Here is an 11,918-nt window from a genome sequence, read left to right as displayed (position 1 = left end):
CCATGATTTGCATTGTTACAGTAGATCAAAGTAGACCCATTTAAAAAAACTTTTTTCACTTCTTTCTTTTATCACAGATGGTTCTGGTGTCCCCCACGGGAGTTCTAGGACACAAAGCCTGGTATGGGGAAGGGGGACATATCATTAGGCTGCTTTGCTTTTCTAATTTTGCAAAAGCAGCACAAATTTGCTCTGTTCTCTGGCATGGAATAAAAAGCAGCAGTTAGCTCTTAGCTCTTGAGAGGGTCAGGACATATGGCTCATAGTAATCTTTTTTTTAAGTAGCTATGGAATCTGTACATTTCTGGGTCATGTCAAACCATTAGTAGTAAAAATGGGGGGGAAAGTAGTGGAGTAAGTAAACAGCAATTACTAAATGCAGTTATACCCACGGAGACAGTTAGAGTTGACAGGCTCTGAGACAGAGAAGAGAGCATCTTCTCATCTACTGCTTGGACATAACACATCAATAAAATAACGCTGTATTTTAGTAAAAGGTAAGCATTTACTGGCATTGTGACAGGAGTTGAAGGAGAGCTAGAAAGCCAGAGCAGAGAGTACAGTAGGCAGTGACAGGATCAGTCTGGGAGGACTGCATGTAACCAAAGAGATGCATTTTAGCAAGAGCTGAGGAAGGTCACAGTCTTCTGAGTCAGATTAGTAACTTGATGTCTGGACATTCACTAAAAGCTTTCCTGAGCACATTCAACTTCCTCATCTGGAAAACTGATTAGGAAAGCTTTCTCCAGGACTTAAAAGGTTGCAGCTGATGCCCAGAATGCTGACTTAGCTTTTCCTGAGACTGACTGGGTATGCGTGTGTCATAGCATGTGCATGGACACAGTATAGAAAAGGAACTCTCCCCTCAACCCCTCCAAAATAAAACATTTATTTAAATTTGCCAATCCATTTAGATCTGGCATGAAACCTGTATTTGTTATGAACAGTTCACTCATTGCTAATGCTATTTCTCGAACATCCCTCCTTCTGAGACGTATTCAAAAGTGCTGTCTGATAGAAGAACAGTCATCATTGGCTGACTGTGCATCAAGTTCCTACAGCATCAAGTTCCTAATTGCCTGGTGAAAAGCCCTGACATAACCGACTCCACACTTGACAAGAGCACAAGCGGAGGTGAACACAGTCAGGGTTCAAGAGACAGACTCAAACCAAACCATTTTTGTCCAAGGCAGTAGCTTGGACTCAATGCTAGAGTCCAATGACTAGAGAAAGCCTCTTCAGCAAATACAGACAGTTTCAGGTGCTAGCTGGAAAATCACTGCCAGGAAAAATTCTCCCCAAAAGGCAGTTAGAGTTAAGGAAATCACGAGGCACATTAAAAAGAACAAAGGGAAAAGGTGGTTGCTCTGTTCATGCAGGCTTGACCTGTTCCTAACATTTCTCCTTTTCTCTGTGAAAAGATCCCAGTGACCCATGTAGCCTCACAGAATAGGAGATTAATGTTGTCTTCTCCCCTTGCACCTCTCCCCCCCACTTTAAAATATGTTTCTTAACAGGAGCCAATGTCCTAGTATAGGACAGTGACATTTTAACTTCACTGGATTTGGTCCCTAATGTGGTAACAGGAGAGGTAACGTGGACAAGCGCCCTACATGACCCGGGCAGAATCCACAGCCCTGATGTAGACACCGAGGCACCTTATACAAGGGGGAGCGCGGAGGCGGGGGAAAGAGGGATTTCGGACCTCACATTATGTTGCCAGTGTTTGATGTGGTGCATTCTGCAGATAAGTGAGCGAGCTAACTGGCGCTCCTGGCACGGGAAGCTATTCCATTGTGCATTCAAAAGGAAAGATTCAGGAATCAAGACAGGAAAAAAGCAACTTCATACTACTGTAGACTTTTGGTTAGAGCATCCACCTGTGTGGGAGGAGGACCCTGGTTCCAGTCCCTGCTTTTAATGCTGCTTATGTATTTTACACTAAATAGCCTTTGGAGCTGGAACAGAAACATACCTTGCTTGCCTATTTTGCAGCAAGTATTACAACTGTAGAAAGTGCTCTGATTCTACCAGGGAATAGTTCTGAGTCAGAAGCAGAAGGGCAAGTAACTAAATTGACAAGCTGTGGTGAAATTTCTCAAGTCAGAATATTCTGCTCATACTTCCACCCCCACCACCTACCTCCATACCCTGCCCTTTCAGAGCTGGAGACATTGCTTATTTGTTACAGTGTTTTTAAAACAATGAAACAAATAAGCTAGTAATGAGATAGTAATGGCAGCTCCTAAATTAGAATAAGGGTAAAGAGCCTTCTATGAGCATACAAGAGAAGTAGGCAAAGAAAACTTAAACATATAACTAAACCTAAAGCAGCAGGAAGTTCAGAGATGAGAGCAAAATGCTGGCATTATTGAAGGCAATGAAAGTTTTGTCATTGATTTCAGCAGAGCTAGGACTCCACCTTCCATCCTTCACTTAATCTTTTGCGTTTGGCATGACATGTATTTCTAATTAATGGGTTATTATATTTGCTGTGTGAAGCAGAAATGGAGGTGTTACACAGTGGTACCATGTCTGTGTGTTTCTAAAGCAACTTGCATCGTATTCCTTAGCTCTAAGCTCATTTTTTTTGTGGGATTAAATACTTTGGCTTTCTTTTATGTTCAAGCACAAAAATGAAGAATCAAATATTATCACAGCAAGCAGCAAATTTAAATGATACATACAGACAAGCATGACAGTAAAATTGTTCGGTTGTTACCAGCAAAAGGTTATTGAGCAGGTATTAGTCTAAAATTAATACATAACATTTTAACTGTGTCATTTGAAATAAAATGAAAATTAAATTGTCAACATTTTGTTCATGAATTTGTGCTTAGGAGTAAATTACATCTAAAGCATTATAACTAGATTTTTCTATTAAAAATCACTGCTTAGGTTGAAAGTAGTATTGCTCACCAATACCAAAAGCTGAACCTTACTGTTACAGGTTGGGCTGACCCTCATTAACATAGGATGGGTGTCACCAGTGCCCTTTAGCCATTAAAAATAATAGTGTGTTTCCAAATCAAAATACACCCCCTGGTTGCCATCTTGGGACTGGAAGTCCCATTCCTAACTCCTGACTTTTGCCACCAGAAGTCCCACCCCTTGTCCCCTGGAAACACTCCTTTTGGTAGGGGGGGTTGCCACCTTGGAACCAGCACAAAACCAAATCATACACTAAAAGTCAAACACTTACTATAACCTATTTTAATTTTATTACAAAAAGTGTTTTAGTCGTGATTTGTGTTTGTTTCCTGTATATAGAGGTGACTGCATAATAACTCAAAAATAAATTCCTAATCTTGTATATTGTGTGGGGGGGGGGTGCAGTTGGGGGGGTGTATGGGGGGTTTGTGAGTGGGTGTGGCTGTGTCTATGGGGGGGCATAGGGTATGTTGGGAGGTTTGGGGGCAGGGTGAGGGTGTGTGGCATTTGTGGGGTATGAGGGAGGGTGGAGGGGCTGTAGGAACTCCCACATTCCCCCCCACGGTGCAGCAGCAGGTGCAGGCACTGGTGCCCAGCACAGTGTGGCTCAACCTAGTGTTGCACATTGTGGTGAGGGGTACAGCCTCAGCTGGGCTGTTTCTATTGGCAGCACACCCCACCATGCATGTGCAGTTCCCATGTTCATGCAACATGGGAGGAAAGCCTGCATTGGAGTTAGCTGCCTTCCCTACCCCTGGACCTGCAGGGAGCAGTTCAGGCAGCTGGCTCCAGTGTGCAGGCTTTTCTTCCCATGCTGTGCATTCATGGCAGGGAGCATCGGTGATAGAGACAACCCAGCAGAGACTGTGCATGTGCGCTGGAAGCATCGCTGATCGAGACTGCCCAGCAAAGGCTGCACCCCTTCCCCCTCATGTGCAGCACTGGCCAGAACCACATGTTGCCGGACACCAGTGTGTGCCAGGAATGAGTGCCCAAGCACCCCTGCCTGCTGCTGCTGTCACTGCCTGCTGGGGCTGTGCATGATGGGGGGAGCATGGGTGGATCTCCATACACTTCTACCCTCCCTCATACCCACTCCCTGCTCAGCTGAGCTCCACACTGCTGCTGTCCCCCTGGGTGCCAGCTCTACACTGCCACCAGCCGCGGTCCCATGCTCTGTGCTCTCACCCAGCTGCAGCTTCATCCCTGCCCCACCACTTCCCTACCTGCTGCCCAGAGCAAGCCAGATGCTAGGGAAGCTGAGCAGGTCCCCAGCAGCAGCAGCAGCAGCCCCATCCAGAAGCTGCTTGCTGCCCTTCCACCCATGAGATGCAATAGGGTATGAGGGTGGGGTGTATGCGTGAGTACCTCACTCCCATCCTCATGGGCAAAATGGCTGGGTAGGGCACAGTTCATTGGGGGTGGGGGGTGCCGCAGGCCAAATGAAAGTGCATGGCAGACTGGATGCAGCCCATGGGCCATATTTTGCCCTTCTGAATTAGGTGAAGGACAGTAAGCATAGAGGCAGAAGGTTCCATTAGGTGGTAGTTTTGGGGGCATGTGCAAGAGTCAGAAAGCACAAAAACAGGATAGAGAACAAGCAAAAGTGCCATGGCAAAAACAAAACTGGTAGAATGACTCTGAGAAAAAGCCTTTTGAGTCAACTGCTGGCTGAAAGAAGCTTGGAGCTGTGAGCAAGGAAACTAACGGTCTCCTCTTGTTGATTTCTCTTAGCTAAGTGCAGACCATAGAAAAGCTTGAGTCTGAAAGTTAGTTTAAAGTTAGCCTGAGGTTGGTCTAAGATGTGTAGATTGAACTAAGTGAATAGACATTTACTTTTGATTCCAGAAATGCAGCCACATGCCTGCACTGGCCTGAGCCAGCTAGCCCACCCTACCAGCAAGAGGCGGGGGGAGCTGTCGGGGAGGTACAAAGCATCCTGAGATGCTGGGGGACAGTGCATTAACTTGAATTTGGATGGGATCTGGGACAGAAGTTCAAAAAAACAATTTAACCTGAATCAGGTAAGTCTAATACTTCATCCATCCAGGTTTATCTTAAACTGGTTTTGACCACTTTGAAAACAATTTATATGCACAAATCTGTTGTATCACAGATTTGAACCAGTTTCTGGTCACTTATACCAGTTTATGTGTAACTTCTGTCCCTTATGGTCAAGGAGGGCAGACTGTGCATTTTTTGTAAATCAGCAGGATTGCCGTAAGGAAGTGCCATGGACAACTGGTGCCTCCCAAGTCCGCGGGGGGGACCAGATCATTGACAGGGGGTGGGAGGGAGGGAGGGAGTCCCAGCCGATCACCAACTGGGAATGTGGGATTCCCCAGTGGCCGATCACTGAGTGGGGAACCACCAGTGGCAAAACCGGCAAAACCAGAAGTGCACTTCTGCCGGCACTTCTAGTTCCATGGCTGGCACTTCCAGGGGGTACATGGCCAATCCCCAGGGGTGCACCTGTGTGCACCCCCTACACATTGCCCATAGGAAGTGCCCAAAACCACCAAATTATTCTCTTACCTGAGGCAACCTGTGAGATCCCATATAGTCAGCCACCTATTCAGACCAAAATGGTAACTTTTTAGCCTGAAGTGTAGATAACTTTATGACTTTTGTGGATATAGCCAGTTTGCTGCAATATATGCTGTGTAACTGGAGCTAGTTTATGAACTCCATTTTAATCTTTTATGCAAATGTATTGTGGTCTTAGTTCATGTGGTATGAGAGAAATGAGCTAAAGGTTTTTCTGTTGCTTTGTAAAATCTGTAAACTCAAATATCTTAGAGAAAAGATAAGAATGTGGGTCATACCTGAAAAATGATATTTGGGGAGTATTTGTATGACTTTTTTCACTAGTTTACTCCTTCCAAACCTTTCAGCTAAAAATAGACATCACATTTGACCTGGAAAAAGCCATTTTATACCAGAATAAAGTGCAATCTTTCAGACATCCATATATATTACCCTGGGACCAACCCTAAAAAAGTTCACAGGATAAGAAATGCTAACATCACAAAGTGCACATGAATTGTTGTCCCAGTATTGTACTGAATGAATGGCAGAAAAGCATACATTTAGCTCCTCACTGAGCCCCAATTAGAAAGGTATTCTGTGTACAGGTTAGTACTGGGACTTTTCTATTCTGGGACAGACACAGGTACAACTTGTCCCTGGACAAATTCAATGAGTGCTCCTAGCCTTATTTCAGTTATTTTGGATATAGAGTACAAGACCAAACTGCCAGGAGCATCAATATGATGAATGAGTGAACATTGTGTTGCACCAGAGTTTGCTGAATTATCTTTTTCTCATTCCCTTTATTTACATCTGTATTCTGATGTATGAGGTGAATAATGTATACGGCAAGGACAGCTTTCCAATATTAGTAGTGTCTGATCAGAACTATAAGTGTACTTGAAAGGCTTGCCATCAGTATGAATATCATATTTGTACTTTCATTTTATAGCTGTTACTGTTGTGGGTAACCTCTGAGAACCAAGAAAGAATTATTTTTTAGTTTTTCTTTCATGCATTTTAGACCTCTGTGTGAATAGTTCATTTTGCTGTTTTACGTGGGCAGAGGGGAGCTTTGGGGTTAGAGACAGGAGGAGAGAGTTGCTTAGAGCTCTATTTCAGCCTGCTGTGCCCCTGGTGGAAAATAGCATAGAAAAGAATGACCTTTCTCCCCATCCCTGGCAAGTCAAACTGAAGAAGAGGAAGGAGAGGTGAATAACCCATAGACCCGTTTCTACCCTACCCTGGGGAAAGGGAAGTGAGGACCATGGTGTGGCTGCATCCTCAGCCTTGGGAGTGTTGCAAGTGGAAGAGCAAAATTACACTTTTGGAGTCTGGGGAGAAGTTAGCAGCTCTGCCTCTGTAAAGCAACCCCCAAGTGGCCCTTCAGGGAATGCCTGAATTACCTGATTCACTACATTTAGGAAGAGTGGGCAGCAGTAACACACACACACACACACACACACACAGCAGAGGGTGGAATTGAAAAAAAAAATCAGATTTGCCAAACATGCAATATAATCTTATAAAGGTCCTGAAGTGTTTGGGCTAATCTCATGGGTTTTTTAAACCATTTTAGGATTCATATAGTCAATGACCAAGACATTCACTGCTGTAAAAAAACAAAACAAAACAAAAACACAACTCACCCTTTAATTTTGAACAAGGCCTGGCTACATGTTACTGTAATGAAAGAGTGATGGCAAAAAGGCAAGTTTGACTGACTGAGAGAAATGTTCGGGTGTGTCTACATGTGACATTATGTTGCCATAGCAATGCACTATGGCAACACAGTGACCATGTGCATCTACACATGACCAGCAGCTTCTTTGCTGTAGCAGCACTCTCCATCATTGTAGCATGCTGCTATGGCGAAGTAGCAGCTAAAAATAACCATGCATACAGCGTAGTACAGGCTACAGCAGCACCACCACACAGACACATGTATACGCACCCTTTAAGATATAAACCAGATACAGATGGCATTAGGCCTTTCCTGCTGCCTGCCTCAACACTGGCACATGGCAATTTCCAAAGAGAAAGTTGGAAGAGGAGGTTAGTTTGGATGTGTTCTCTGTAGGTCTGTTAGTGTCAACAGGACAGCAGAAAAAAATATTTAAAAACCCAACATAAGGACATGGTATTTAAAGGGCACAGGGCATTTTCCCCCCTTATGCCCATTAACACACAACCAGGGGAAATATGAGCTCCTTTGGGCATGTGAAATTCAGATTCAGTCTCTTCCAGATGAGACAGGATGAACCTTGAGCGCATCCACCACCTTCCAGGCAAGCTTTTACACATACTGGGCTGTGAGATAGGATGGAGTAGGCACCCATGTGACAGCAGTCTGATCCGGGAGGCACGCTCGGAGAGTGCCTGCTGGATCAGGCCCTGGACAAAAATTCAGGTAAATTCTTTGTTGGAGAATCACACCAGAGCTTTAGATCGTTGGTCTGCTAGGAGTAACTTAAGCATCTACAAGTTCAAGGAGCAGGTCACTGGAGAGTTTTGAGCATCTTAGGTAGATAGGCTGTTGTAGACAACATGGGGGTTTACTTTGCACTAAATTGAAGCACTATTTTTTTAAAATGCCACCTCAGTTTAGAGCAAAGTAAACCCCTATGTCGAACACCCATGTTGGAGCCTGATCCTTACCTGTCTCTCCAGCAGCCAGGAGGGGAGAGCAAGCTGCTGGCAGGGCAGGGGAGGGGGGGCTACTGCTTCCCTCCACAGCAGTGGCAGCCCCCCCGGCAGTACCTGCCTGCAGACACCTGGCTCGGGCAGTCCTGGGGGGCACTGCAGCCACAGAGGAACGCATCAGGCTCCCACAAAGCTCAGGCAGGCTAGCTCTGGGGTGGGGAGCAGGGGAAGATGATCAAGCTCGCTGCTTTTTATTTCCCTTTCTGTGGAGCCTGCCTGCATGGGCTGCTGCCAGGTTGCCTGCAGACCCCCTGAGCCTCACAGGGCCTGGTGCTTCCCTCCATGGCTGTAAGGTAGAAAACTAAAACCCCTCAGAAGCGTTTTACTTTTCAGTGCCTCAAAGTCATTTGCTGCATCCCAAAGTCATTTAAGGCACATTATGTCACTGAATATGCTACAGCGGTTTGAATTAACGTGCACTTCAATGGCGAATTTCCAGACTCATGCAAACAGCAACACTATTAAAGTGGTACAAAAGGCATTTAACCCACTTTCAACCCTCTTTAAAGTGTTGCCTACAAACGGCCATAAAAGTTCTTCTGTGAATTTAGCTCTAAACTGTTTTTCCCTGTATTCAAGCAACACCGATAGATTGCTGACTGATTCAGCTTGCTATGTTATCAGGAGTTACGACATAGCTTCACTAAGGACCAGGCTGTGTTAATTTTAACCTTGCTGGGATTTACACTCACCTTCCAGGTGAGCAAAGAGGAGGTGCAATATGTTGTCTTTATTGCGCATTTCTTTCCCCAATTGTTTTAGGTCCAGGGGTTCATCAGTCCCAATCACTTCTTCTGATGAACTGCAACTATTAAAGGCATAACTGCAATAGTTTCCTCTCTCTCTACATCATCCTCAAAGAGAGCTGCTCAGCACTTGGGAGCTGATATTCTCATTAGTGTCGTTCACTTATTTTAGAGCTAAAAATTGTTGCATTGGTTTATAGCTTGGAAAAAGACCACATTGTTGCAATAAAGACCTAATTACCCACACTGAAGCAAGCACAGGAAAAAAAAAACTAGCCATTTTAATCCGTTAGATTTTGGCCCATTCAAACATTTTCCTCATTTCATTTCACAGAAACCTCACTCCTGCAGATAGGAAGAAAAATCCTTAGAATTTAAACCAATGATTAATTTGATTGGGTATACGGTTTGGAACGGCTTGAGACTTGGTAAACTCCACATTGTTTGTGGTACCAAGGTTTTAGTAGTATACATCTAGGAGGCCTCATTTTTATGGATGAAGCACAGAACATTGTCCATTTAGAAGAAGTAACATGTATTCTCTCTTTTTTAAACAACCCAAGAGATGCAGCCAGGCTTCTTCCTGCCTACTTCTGTATGATTTAAAAAAAAAATTGAGATAGTGAGGAAAGCAGATTAAAGTATTAAGGGTTCAACTGTGGTTCTCACAGGCCCTGTGCAAGGGACAGAATGTCTCTTCCTGGTCTTCTTAACATAAAGTTTTCCTGGTTTAACTTAAAATTGCTTTCTTAAAACACATGTAGGCAAACTGTTGAAAGTTGTGTGGAAACTATTCTTTTTGTTAGGCCAAGCTAAGGCAAAAAATCAAAGTTATGGGGGAGGACACAGCCTTTTCCACTGGTTTGACTAAATTGGTTTAAACTTAATTTGTACAAGAGTTGCGTTTATCACATTCTGGTCTCTGGTTCCCAGCTGCTCCCAGGGGCTTGATTACCTCTCTTCTGATGAGATGCTGAAAATGAGCAGCAGCCCTAGGGACTACTGTTCTCAGTACACTGTGATAGTGGGAGGGAGTAAGTCAGAATTATGATCGTGTCTGGACAAAGTAGGATTTGCAGAGCTGTTATTCCTAGGCAGTTTAAGGTACAGTAGCTTTTCAGCCTCTTGTGGGCTAAGATCAAGTGTTCGTTTACTGAAAAGTGGTTCTAAGGAGCTGCCCTGTTAAATCCAGCTTTGAAAATAACCTGAAGTCCAAGCCCTCTGTGAAAAGGTATAACATTTTTGTTACCAGGATTCCAGTTTTTAGGGATCAGTCAGAATTTTTAACACCACTTTTTACTGCTTTCTAGAAAGAGCAGCATCTAAAATGTCTCTAGCTACTTACTGCCAGTTTCAAACACTTCCACTTCTGAGTAGTCTGCTTGTTTCCTGGTATCACGAAGTAAGCTGCTACTTTTCATACGATTAAGCAAGTGCATCTACTGTTTTATTCTTCCATGAACTATTCTAATGGGGCTTTGCACACTGAAGCAATCATTGAGAATACTTACCTTGCCCACAGAACCTTCCTAGGCTTCCATATACGTTTCCTATTGTAATCCAGCCATACATACTGCAGTCAGCCTGTAATTTTTAGTACAGATAATTCTAGCAGGGCACTGTGCTGTTTTCAGACAATCAGTCACAAAAAGCAGAGACACAAAAGTAGTGTTACTTGCATCAGTAGAATAGTAGAATTTAAGGTGGTAAGTTTTTCCTTTTACAATTCATTGGCTCAGCACAGAGGGACCAGCAGTGCACAGTGATTGCACCAGGACTGAGAAAATGCAAATGGTGAACTTAAACACTCCTTTGTCCTTGGCTAGCTAGTATGCTCCACAGTCTGCCAATAACTTGCAGAGTGCACAGATCCACTCTTCAGGAGTTAGAGTCATAGAAAAGTAGGGTTGGAAGGGACCTCAAAGTCATCTAGTCCAACCCCCTGCTCAAAGCAGGACCACCCCCAACTATATTATCCCAGCCAACCCTTTGTCTAGCCCCTTCCAAGGAAATAGTCTGCCTGGCTCAGAATGGTTATTTCATCAAGTTTGCCCTGCCCTGCCATCTTAAAATTCAAGCTATTAAAAAATTAAAATGTACTGATGTTTTTCTGGTTGATCAATCCAGTTTTTAACTTTGAGGCCTCTGTGGAACTGCTAATAAAGTACATGCAATGGAAATTACACATCTAGTTTGTTTAAAAAAAATAAATAAAAAAATTAAAAAAAAAAAAAATCAGGGAAGGAATCTCAAAAGTTCATTCTTTAAAAAGATACTTGGAGAAATATTGTAAAAGTCCCAGGTGCCACAAGAGACCTGTTTAGGGTTTTTCACCGTCTACAGCACTGGAACATATTGGGAAATCCTTATTCCAGTTAAAAATTGTGAAACAGGTTTTCATAATCTACTTAGCATGCATTTACAAATGTAAATGTATACTATGTGAGCAATTATGTTTTGTATGTTATTACAAAACACTGCACAGTGGCAGAATTGTAGCCAATGAGGCCCAGCTGAGGTGTGATTATTGCTAGTTGGAAACTATTCCCAAGCACATTTAACATAACTAAGGAAGAAAAACTCAGTACTGAAATAGGTATTCACATTTTAGGGGAAAAACAAAAGTAAGAGTGATGGGCTCTCAATTCTTTGATGTTGCTAGAAGTGGGGAAATCAGTTTTATACCACTCTTAGGGTTTATAACCCTCCTGGATTGGCCAGGAGTCTACTGGAGTTGGCATTCTGCGACTATTGAAAGCAATCCAGAAGATTGATATTGTGAATGGGTTAAACAGTACAATTAATGACTAGAAGTGCACCGATACATCAGTTCCATATTAGATTGGCACCAATATAAGAAAAATGGACAGTATTGGCAATCTGTTATTTTTGGCTGATATGGCTAATAAAGCTGATAAATGCCCCATACATATGCACAGCCACAGCACAGCACACAGGTGGCCAGGAGCGCAGCCCAGCAGTGTGGAGAGCTGGTGGAGAGAGATCAGG

At 43.6% G+C, this 11,918-nt stretch overlaps 1 pseudogene; it reads left to right on the top strand.

Annotated features, from left to right (window-relative positions):
• Positions 1-11,382: 11,382 nt before the first annotated feature.
• LOC149859946 (U4 spliceosomal RNA) lies at positions 11,383-11,500 on the top strand (annotated as a pseudogene).
• The last annotated feature ends 418 nt before the right edge of the window (positions 11,501-11,918 follow it).

This window comes from Crocodylus siamensis, chromosome 7 (genome assembly GCF_052110815.1).
Source record: "Crocodylus siamensis isolate JL-2025a chromosome 7, ASM5211081v1, whole genome shotgun sequence".
NCBI classification, from domain to species: Eukaryota; Metazoa; Chordata; order Crocodylia; family Crocodylidae; genus Crocodylus; species Crocodylus siamensis.
The sequence above is the reverse complement of the archived record's forward strand: the minus strand, read 5'-3'. Positions and strand labels throughout refer to the sequence as shown.